Below are 12,100 nucleotides of genomic sequence, written 5' to 3' on the forward strand. Positions count from 1 at the left end.
ATATATTTATATTTTAAAGTCCCATATTACTTCTATTTATACAAGAGCCTTTTTTTTTTCCTAATATACAAGAGGTTGAGGGATTAGGAGGTGCATCCAACAACTAGGTTAATACATCCATAACATCGTCATCATGTCTCGATGCAAATACAATATCATTAATAAAAGAGATGTACGTGAGTGAAAGAGAAGCTCAGAGTTTAGTACAAGTAGGGAGAGAGATGCATCAATTTTTATGCATCACTTTCTCATCACTCATATAAAAAAAAGAAATAAGAAGGATTTGTCATATAACAAATTATGATTGGACAACATGGTGAGATACACAAAGATAAGTGTGGTTTGAAATGCACCTAAATATTTTTCTTTTACGCAATAGATTATATTACATATGTTATAGTTATGTTGTTAATGATTCTAGAGGCGAATTATTATTTATTGTGTTCTTTCTTGTCCATAAATGAGAAGGTTATTTTTTTTTATGGTCGTACAAAAAGGAAGTTAAAAAAATTTGGGTGTACGAATTTGTAGTGTAGATAACAGTTATAGATTCTGTTAGGATGATGGTTTTCAGCGTCGCTTCTGCTCCCTAACTGAAGAAAGGCTTCTGAATGCTTCAATGCATAAAGTAAAAGCAAAGCTAAAACAATCAAACAATATAATATATAATATATATATTATTTTCAAGGTAAATTTTTACAGGTCATTTGTTCTCTAAACCAATATATAATTTATAATAATATTATACATTAGTCATTAGGTATCACTTTGACTTTGACTTTAATTCTTTGCATGTTTTTGAAATATATTTTCAAATTTTTAATTTAAAAAATAAGTATTTTAAAAGAAATTAGAGTGTTTGACAATTACTCAAAATAATTTTTTAAATATACTTTAATCAGTTTTTATAAAAAAAATATTTAAATAAAAATGATTTTTTTTATAAACATTTTTTTTTTCTTAAATCAATGCAAACGGATCTTTAGTCAATTAGAACTATCCTCTTCGTACCATTATCAACTCCACACCCAACTCTCCGTTGTTTCCTCTTTTTTCAATTTATGTTACAAATATTAAAAATAAATCCGTTCTTATTTCTCTCTTTTTTGGATAATATATATCCAAACTAATAATAATAATAATAATAATAATAATAATAATAATAATAATTTTGGAGAGTTGGGGTAGCATTCTCTGAGGTAGGAGAAATAATACAGTGTATGAGAAGGAAGGGTAAATTAAAAGAGAGAAGTGTTAAGTGGTATATATCTTTCAACCACCTTTTAGCTTATTATATGATTTCTTGTAAATGAATTCCCATTAACAGTGTATAACAATGTGTTCAGATTTGTTGCTAATTAAACTAATTTATTTTAACTCGTCGTACTACGTGTGTTGCACGTGTTTTATAATGTTGAAGATGAAATGTATTGAAATAAAAGTTTTATAGATATAAAATACAATAAAATTGAGTATTTAATGAGTGAAAAATTTGAAGAAAACTATCAACGGATGTCTTCTCCACAAAAAATGATTTTTTTATTAATTTAAATCTTTGATATTAAGAAAACAAACAAACTCCTTGAAAAAATAACAAACTAATAATATTTGCATTTATAATACAAAATCTTTAAAATAAAAGTGAACCTCTTATATTAAAATTAAAAATTGGTTTCTAATATACCTATAACTACGGTTCAATTTCCTTAGAATTTTTTTTTTTTTTCAGAAGCTAATCAATTTAAATCTCAATCTCAATCTCAATCTCATACAATAGAATAAAAAAAATTAATTAAATAAAAATAGATATAAATAATATTGTCAACAGAAAAAGTAGTTTAAATATGTGAGAAAAATGTAAAAATAAACATGCAAAGGGATTGGTGCACCATAAAGAAAAAAAAAATACCTTAAAAAATTGTGGGAATAATTTGATTCATTTATTGAGAAAATTTATATTCAAAATTTAATTCGATTTATTCTTAAATCCAATTTCTAATTATTAGATAAATTTTGATTTTTTTTGGATGAAAATTTCATACATGTAAATGTTTTTTTTTTTTTTGAAAAATATGCATTTACTTGAATATGATGATATTATTTAAGAATATTAGATAAAATGAGATTTTTTTTAAGACTTCAAATCATTTAACGTGAATTTATTGATTTTTTTAATTTTTTCTTTTAAAAAATTCTTTTCACGTGAATGATAGATTCTTAGATAACATGAGATTTTGTCAATTTTTTTTTAAACATCAATTAAATTTAAATTTTAGATAATATGAGATAGAGATAAAATGTGATTTTTTTTAAAAATTTTTTTTATTTAAGGTGGATTAGAGATAAGACGATAAAGTGTGTGTATGTGTGTTTTTTTTAATATGGGAATGCAAAATATATATATATAGGGATTTCTTTTAATATTACGTGTGAACAAAAAAAAAGGATTTTTTTTGTTTATCAATTTTTTAATTTATAATATGAATGCCAAAAATAGGAAGAAATCTTTTTTTTTTTTTAATTTTTAATTTTTTTCCATTTATTTAAGGTGGAATAGAGATTATTGGAGATAAAATATAATTTTTAAAAAAGTAATTTCAGGAATTAGAGATTAGAGTATTGTAATGTGAATAGATAAGATGTATTTAAAAAAGAAAACAACTTTTTATGTGAATGATATATTCTTAGATAACATGAGATTTTGTAAAAAAAAAACGTGTATTAGTTATAAATTTTAGATAATAAGAGATAGAAATAAAATGTGATTTTCCTTTTATAAAATTAGAGATAAGAGAATAAAATATATATATATATATTTTTAAATATACTATCATTTAACTTGTGAATTAAAAAAAAATTCTTTTAATCTAAGTGTGAACGCCAAAAAATAGGAAAAAACTTTAATATTATTTTTAATTTATCGTGAGAATGCCAAAAATAGGTGGACATCATTTTTTAGTTTTTAATTTTTTTCCATTTATTTAAGGGAAAATAGAGATTATTAAAGATAAAATGTAATTTTTATAGAAGTAATTTCGTAAATTAGATAATAGAGAATAAAATGTGATTTAAATTTTTTTTATTTAAATATTGTTTAATTTTTAGTTACAAATATTATTTAACTCAATAAATAAAAAAAGTAATTAAAAATTATTTAATTTATTTAGTTCCAAATATTTTGTAATTTAATAAATAAATAAATAATTAAGTAATTGAATTATGGGTTCTTTTTCAAATTTAATAAAAAGACCCAAATTATTTACAATCAATAGCAAAATTAAAAAATAACTCAAAATGGATGGAAGAAAGCCCAACCCAACATGTGAAAACCGAAAATATCTTAGCCCACACAAAAAGTCGCGACCCGCCCAATGATTAACTAGATTATCCAAAACCCGCACAATACCTGCATTTTCCACGTCTTCTTCTTGTAACGGCAACCGATAACCATCTATCGCCCTCTATCTCGCCGGCTTCTCCCTCTTCCGTTGCTTCATTTTCTTCTCTTGCCGCTGCTGCTTCATTTTTTGTCTCTCCTTCCTCTTCCACTTCTTTTGTCCTACTGCTTCATCTTTTTCTCCCGTTGCTGCTTTCGATTTTTCAAGGTTACAATTTATCATCAAATCTTTCAATGTTATAATCATTCTCTTTTCTTTTTATTTCATTAATTCTTCTATTTGATCATACTTATTAAACATTATTGAACCTAATTTTGTTTAACTAGATGGTAAGACAAAAATGGTCAAAGTTGTTGGAAACAAAGGAAAAGGAAGGAAAATAATGAAAGTTGAATCATCAATAAGCAGAGCAAAGACAAACAAATTTGAAGAGAAGAATAAAGTAAAACTAAAATAGTTGATAACTTCAAATTCTCCATGTATCAATAAAACTTTAACATCAATACATACTTGTGCATTATGTCAACTACTTATCTTAGGAACTTTAGCAAAACTTTAACATCAATCCATCTATTATCGATAAATTTGAATTAAGATAGACAAGGATAAAATACTATCTCTGTCTATCTTTATCCATCTCAGATAGACAGTGATAGAATTCAATGGTAAACACTAATATTTATTTCTATAGTTTCTATATGATTTGCACTCTATCTTTGTTTAGTTGAGTGGATCTATTATTGACAACTTTGAATTGAGATAGACAGGGATAAAACACTATCTTTGTCTATCTCAGATGGATAGTGATAGACTTCGATGGTAAACACTAATATTTATTTTGACAGTTTCTATATTGTTTGGACTCTATATTTTGTTAGTTGAGTGGATATATTATTGATAACTTTAAATTTAGATAAACAGTGATATAATTCTATCACTGACTATCTGAGATAAACAATGATAGAGTTCTATCACTGTCTATTTGAGCTAGACAAAGATAGGATACTATCTCTATCTATCTCAGATAAACGGTGATAGACTTCAATGGTAACATTAATATCTATTTCTATAGTTTCTATACGGTTTGATTCAGTTGAGTGGATCTATTATTGATAACTTTGAATTGAGATAGGTAAAGATAGAGCACTATCTCTGTCTTTCTGAGATAGACAGTGATAGAACTCTATCACTGTCTATCTGAGATAGATAGAAATAGAATATTATCACTGTTGGAATGTATCAGCAAGTAGCGAAAGCAACAAGGATCAATAAGCACTCTAATTCATTAATTTTGGCAGTAACTAAAGTATGCTTATATAGTAACAAGTGGGTTTCAAGTCATACCTTTGTAGAACTTCTTCAAATCTCGATTCTTAGCTGCAAACTTCTCCAAATCTTGCTGTGGACCACCTCAAGATCTTTCTCACTATCCTCTTGGAACTTTAGATTGAGTTGTGAGACTTAAAATAAACTTGAAAGAAGGGAACTTGGAGAATAGCTCACAGCAACAAACCCACTTGAAGAACACCTTTTTCAACACGAATTTTTCAGCAAAAGTTCTATAGATTGCATGCTTCAATTTTCACTCCAATATTCTCAATATATTGCAGACTATCATGCAAAGAAGATGGCTGCATGAGATGCAGCTCATGTTTGGAGTTTGAAGCCAAATGAAGTGGGTTTTGTGTGAGCTACTTTGAAGGCAAAATAGAAAAAAACCATTTTTTCATTTTGTGTTGATTTTCCAACTTTTCAAATTTTCCAAATTGATTTCAAAAATTAAAATATTATTAATTTTACAAAATTAATTTCATAAATTAATTTTTCTAATAAAATTAATAAATAATCATTTAATCAATTTAAATAATTCTAATTAATTTAATATCAAATATTAAATTAATTTTACACAAATCCACCTTCATATATTTAAAACATATTTAAATATTAATTCTCCTATGCCGTTTAATTCTTAAAATTAAACGTGTAATTATATCTCATATAATTACTAATTTCTTTAATTCTAATTTGAATGTTTCAAATTAACTTATCACGCTACTCTAAAGCTAATCTATTTATGAGCTAGTAGGGGACCTCGCAGACCTATAGATCATGGGCTTCAACGATCCGAGATTAATTGGCCAAACTTATTACACCGAATTAATCCCCATTAACTAATGGGTCACTCCACTAAAATCCATAGTTGAACTCCCCTCATTGTAGATATATTATGTCCACTTGATATAACCATGATTAGTAAGTTAACCCTTCACAGGTTGTTCGTAATAACGGTTGGGTCAAATATCTATTTTGCCCCCGAGATTACCTCTTATTCCTTAAATCTCACTGATCCTCTAATGAACAATTGATTTGTGATCCAATCAATAAACCGAGTCCCTCTCGGGCCAATGAGAGGGTGGGGCCCCTTGTTCAAGACCCAGTTTCAACACTTAAGGGAACAACCTATCTACTATCTCTAAAGTGGGTAGGAATGAATTCCTTCTTACACCCTATATCCCCAGTTATCTACCCAGTCTTACCCCTGAAATGGAAGTTTATTGAGCCGGTGCTATTGACCCAACCTTTATTTATGCAAATCTAAGGATAATCCCAAATAAACAAGAGTTCATAATTAGCTCAGGATTAAGGTCAAGTTACCTAGGTCATCGCTTTGAAATAGTCAGTCTTAAACAATAAACAACGTTATAAAGTAAGAGTGACTGATTTCGTAGTCCGATCTTGTACAAACCCATTTGCACAGGACGTCCCCACTCCTCATGTCATAACATGTACGAATTAGGATCACTTCGTTTGTAGCACTTTACAAGTCTTTTGTAACAACTATAGAGTAAGCCGCATCTAATAGTATTACCAGAATAAGGCATCCAATCTTATTCATATACTATAGATCATATTAAATATTTACTTGAACCTGGTCCACTTTAATATCTCCACATAAAGTTCAAGTACTCATGTAATAGTCATAGGTCTTTTTAGGTTTATTGGATTTCTAATAAGCAATACATATATTCAATAACAATTTATTGAATTTTTAGAATAAGTTTTATAGTTTACAAACCACGAGTTTTAGGAACCTAACAATCACTGTCTATCTGAGATAGTCAGTGATAGAGTTCTATCACTGTCCATCTGAGATAGACATAGATAGAATACTATCTCTGTCTATCTCAGATAAACAGTGATAGGCTTCAATGGTAAATACTAATATCTGTTTCTATAGTTCCTATATGGTTTGCACTCTATATTTGTTTAGTTGAGTGGATCTATTATTAAAAACTTTGAATATAGGATAGACAGTGATAAAGTTCTATCATTGTCTATTTGAGATAGCCAGAGATAGAATACTATCTCTATCTATCGTATCTTAAGTATACAATGATAGAGTTCAATGGTAAATCTGTTTCTATAGTTTCTATATTGTTTGTACTCTAGATTTGTTTAGTTGAGTAGATCTATTATTGATAACTTTGAAATGAGATAGATAGTGATAGAGTACTATTTCAATCGATCTCAGATAGATAGTGAGATAAACAGTGATAGATTTCAATGGTAAACACTAATATTTGTTTCTATAGCTTCTAGAAGGTTTGCACTCTATATTTGTTTAGTTGAGTGTTATTATTGATAACTTTGAATTGAGATAGACAAAGATAGAGCACTATCTCTATCTATCTCAGATAACCAGTGATAGAATACTGTCTCGTAATATTGTTAAATATTATTAATAGTTATCTTAATAGTTGTAGGCATTATTCAAATTTTACTTTCTAACATATTGTTAAATATATCTTTTCAACAGGTGGAACATGAATGGATCAAAGAAAATGAGAACAAAAGCTTAAGAGTTACAGTCTACTTTAGTGTAGAGGTTTTAAATTTGATAAGAACAAAGTTAGATGAAACAATTTTTCTAAAAGTTTTAAATGGCCCATTCATACACTTTCTTAATATTAAAATGGCCAAAATACCCTAACCAATTCCTCAACTACTAGAAGACAATGTTATACAAAGAAGTCAAATATCCTTTCATTTAACTTTAATGGCCGTATAGCAGAATTTGGGTTGAAGGAATTTTATTTAGTAACTGGATTGAAAGGCCATAAATTGCCTCAATTAAATTTAGGACAAAGCAAAGTGTCTGAACTTAGAAATACATTTTTTCTTCATGACGATCATATAACTAGGAGAGATATAAAGATAACTTTTAAAGCACTGCTTAATGAGGAAGAGTCATTGAAAGTTAAATTAGCCAATCTCTACATCTTAGAAACTCTTTTAATCTCAAGTAACAACACAACCATGTCAATTTCAAATATCTAGACATTTTGGATAATGAACAAGTTTTCAAAGACTATCCTTGGGGAAGATTGTCTTACAACCTAACCTATCATTTTTTAAGAGAGCATCATATACTGAGAAGAATGTTGTCTACCTTCAATGATTCCCATTGGCATTAGTTTATTGGGCTTTTGAGACAATTCTAAAACTTTCCAATTTAGATGTTAGATTTGGAAGGAAACTTGGAATCAAAGGTCCAAGAATCATCACATGGGAGTGTTTGGAGTCAGATGAATGGAAGACTCTAAATGATAACATTTTTGAAACCGAAAATATAAGTAATTTCTTAAATGAGAACATTTTCATTGTCTATCACTTTAAAGATAGAGAGTGATAGACTATTATCACTGTCTATAATTGATGGTGCTAGTTTTTTCTCTAATAATTAAACATTTGTTCACTTGTAGTTTTGCAAGATACCACTGCATCCAACAGAAGAAGAATGTCAATCAATTTTCAAATATTTCATAGAAGTTGAGGCAAAGGAGGAGAAAGAGAGGGAAAAAGAGAAGGAGAAAGAGAGGTAAATGAACGAAGAAAAGAATGAACAAATTCAAGAAGAAGGAGCATATAGAATAATGACAAAAATTAGTTAATTAAGAAAAGGCCAATGGAAAATAGTATAAGAGCAAAATCTTTTGAATCAAGGCCAAGAAGAAATCAAAACATGAGGTTAATTATGAAAAGCTTGAATTGTTGACTTCCATTAGGAAATCTTCCACAACAACAAGAGCATGAAAAAGGTGTGGAGAAAAAAATAAACCGCCTTCTCTTAGCCTTCAAATTTTAGAAGAAAGTGATCTTGATACAATGGTTGACTATGCAATAGCATGTTTATTTGGGGTAAGTATTTGGTTTGTCATATACTATTTTACTTTATTATTATTATTATTATTATTGCATATTTATTAACTAAAATTGGTTTTCCTTGTAGATCCAAGTTGAAAATAAGAGTCAAAGGAAAAGAGAGGTTTGTTTGTATGATAGACAGTGATAGTCCTCTATCACTGTCTATCTTAATATTATATATTTTTTTAAATTTCTTACTTTCTTATATAGAAAACAATAGACTCTTAAATAGAAAACAATAATAATTTTTTTCTTGTAGGAAGCTGATAAGCAAACACAACAACTTGAAATAAAAGATGGTTTGGATCCGATTTCAACTATAGATTTGGAAAGACCCAAAACACAACTGTTGCCTGAGGTTCGATTATTTTCTTAATCTACTTTTCGTTCAAACACAAGAGATATGATAATGATAGTCCTCTATCACTTTTTATCTTAGATAGACAGTGATATAATGCTATCAATGTTAATCTCACATAGACTTTGATAGAGGTCTATCATTGTCTATATGAGATAAGACAAAGATATAATACTATCTCTGTCTATCTGAGATAGACCGGGATAGTCCTCTATCACTGTCTATCTAATATAGACAGTGATTCTTACTTTCTATCATATGCTTGTAGGAAGATGAAGTTGAAGAAGACCATGAAACTAAAACTGAAATAAAAATAGAAAAGGAAGAAGATGAGGTTGAAGAAGATGGTGAAACAAATAAAGAAGAACAAGAAGTTGAAGTAAAAGAAGTTGAACCATAAGAAAATAAAAAAAGCGAAAGAAGATCTAAACATAGAAATGAAAAAAAGGTAAATATTGTTGTTTATATACGTGATGATAGACAATGATAGTAGCCTATCATTGCCTACCATTCAGTGTTATTCTTATGAACTGCAATATCTTCTTTCAATAAATCAATGAAGAAGAGCAAATTGAGAAAGAAAAAGAAGTCTTGCGGTTCTATGCCCTAAAACTCATAGACAGTAAGTGTTATTAATTGACTATCATCAAGTTAATAAAGAGTTATAGATGTTAATTCAATAAATGTTATTATTGAAGTATCCTATATTGAAGGGCCCTTGAGCGGAAACTGGAACGTCCCAAATCCCATTTTTACAGAGAAAGAAATTTTACAAGATAAGAAAATAGATTATGCAATTATAAAATTAACTACAACATGCTCAACAATAAAAAGTTTAGAGGTTCATGAAACTTTACCTTTGAAGATCTTCTTCAAGAACTTCAAGAAATCCCTTGATCTGCAAATCATGAACAAAGCCAAAATGGCTAATTGGGATACCACCAATTGGAGCTTGGTATTCTCAGGTAGAGAACCCAAGAGTGGTTGGCTCTGGCTAATTTGGATTGAGGGAAGGGAGGAGAATGAGAGTTTTAGATGAAGAGAGAGGAGAGGAATTCAGAGAAACTTTCTCTATAAAACAACGTTCTTCTTCTATCTATTTTCTCTCATAGGTTAAAGATAATCAAAATCCAAAAACCAGCCACGAGAAAAAAGAGAGGGAGGGAGGAACTTCCCTCATTTAATTTAAATTAACTTTAAAAATAAAAATTAATAAAATTAGTTTATTTAAATTATCATTTAATATATATATATATATATATATATATATATATAAATATGATAACTAACTTATCATATAATATATATATTAAACTATATGTTATATCAAATATAACATATAACCTATAGTTTTAATATTCTATCATATACAATATAACCTATAGTTACTCACAGATGACATTTAATATAAATTCACATTTATATTACACTTAACAATTATGAATCCAATTCATATAATCAACATTTGAATCATATTCAAATATTTGCTTCTCTCATAAATAATATAATGTATCAAATACATTATAATAATTATATCACATACAATTAAAATAACTTAATTATTATATATAATCAATTCCCTCAATTAATTTGAACAATTCAAATTAATCCAAATATTGATTCTCATTTAGTCCTATTGAGCTACCAAAGGGACCTCATGGACTTGTAGCTTGAAACTCCAACGGTACGTGTATAATTAATTAAAACCTTTAATAAAATTATTCACCATCCGTTAACTGTCGGACACTTCACTAAAGACCGACAACTACACTTTTTGTACTACATATATATTTTTGTGTCCATTGAATATAACCAATCAACAGTATGATGACCCTTCACAAATTACTAGTAAATCAAAGAACCGCCCTCATAGTTAGGAATTCACAACTCACTCAGGATTTAGGTCATGTTACCTATGGTCATCCTGGTGAAATGTAAGTCTCTATTATGAACGACGTTATATAATGAGACTAAACATTTCGTGGTCCGATCTTATACAAACTCCTTTGTATAGAATATCCCTGCTCACATGTCTACACATAAATGATCAGGATCATATCATTTTTAACACTTTACAACAATTGTAACACCTACAAAGCGGGCCAAACTCATAGTATCACCAGGATGAGATACTCAACCTTATCCATCTACTGTAGACCATTTAAATTATCACTTAAACATGATCCACCCGTATGTCTCTACATACATGTTTAAGTTACAAGATAACCCTAGATGTTTGTTTATTGGTGTGTGGTTAATGCAACTAATTTTGAAATAAAACATCATATATTTTATTAAATAAATAATAAGTTTGTACAATACAATTACAAACTATAGGACCCTACGAGATTTAGAGCATCAACCCCAACAATTGTATTGTTTTCTATTTGGTATTAATAACCCTAAATTCAATACACTAACATCCAAGACTGCCTTATGAGTCTTGAACTGTATGTGGAGACATACAAGGATCAATGTTCAAGATACAACCTAAAGGGTCTATCGTATAGGGATAAGGCTAGGTACCTTATCCTGATAACATTATGGATACGACCCACTTTGTATTCGATACAAATACAATGATTCAAGCATTCATGTAGGTGACATGCGAGTGGAGGTATCCTATGCAATGAGTTTGCATAAGATCAGATCGTGAAATAGTAACCACTAGATGTAACACTGTTGACTAGTTAGGTTTCTATTTCACTAGGATGACCTAGGCAACTTAATCTTAATCGTGAGTATATTATGAACTTCTGTTCATGAGGGATTATCCTTTGATTTGTATAGGTGAGAGTGGCTAGTTCACCGACCCAATCAACCTACTATTTTGTGGACAAGACCGAGTGGGGAGCTGTGGACATAATAATACAAGATGAAATTCATCTTCTTCCCGTCTTCAAGGTAAGTAGATGAGTGTTTCCTTAAATAGTGCCTCCATGACTTGAATAAAGAACCTTACCCTCTTATCGGCCTGAGAGGGATTTCTTTTTATTGGTTGGACCATAAACAGGTTGTTCATTAGAGGAGCACTGAGTCAGAGGTAACCCAAGGATAAAATGGTAATTTGACCCAGTTGGAGTTATGAACACTCGTGAAAGACTAACTTGCTGTTATGAGTCTATATCCGTTGACTTAG

This window comes from Benincasa hispida, chromosome 8, assembly GCF_027475165.1.
Source record: "Benincasa hispida cultivar pf3 chromosome 8, pf3_genome.v1.1, whole genome shotgun sequence".
Lineage (NCBI taxonomy): Eukaryota > Viridiplantae > Streptophyta > Magnoliopsida > Cucurbitales > Cucurbitaceae > Benincasa > Benincasa hispida.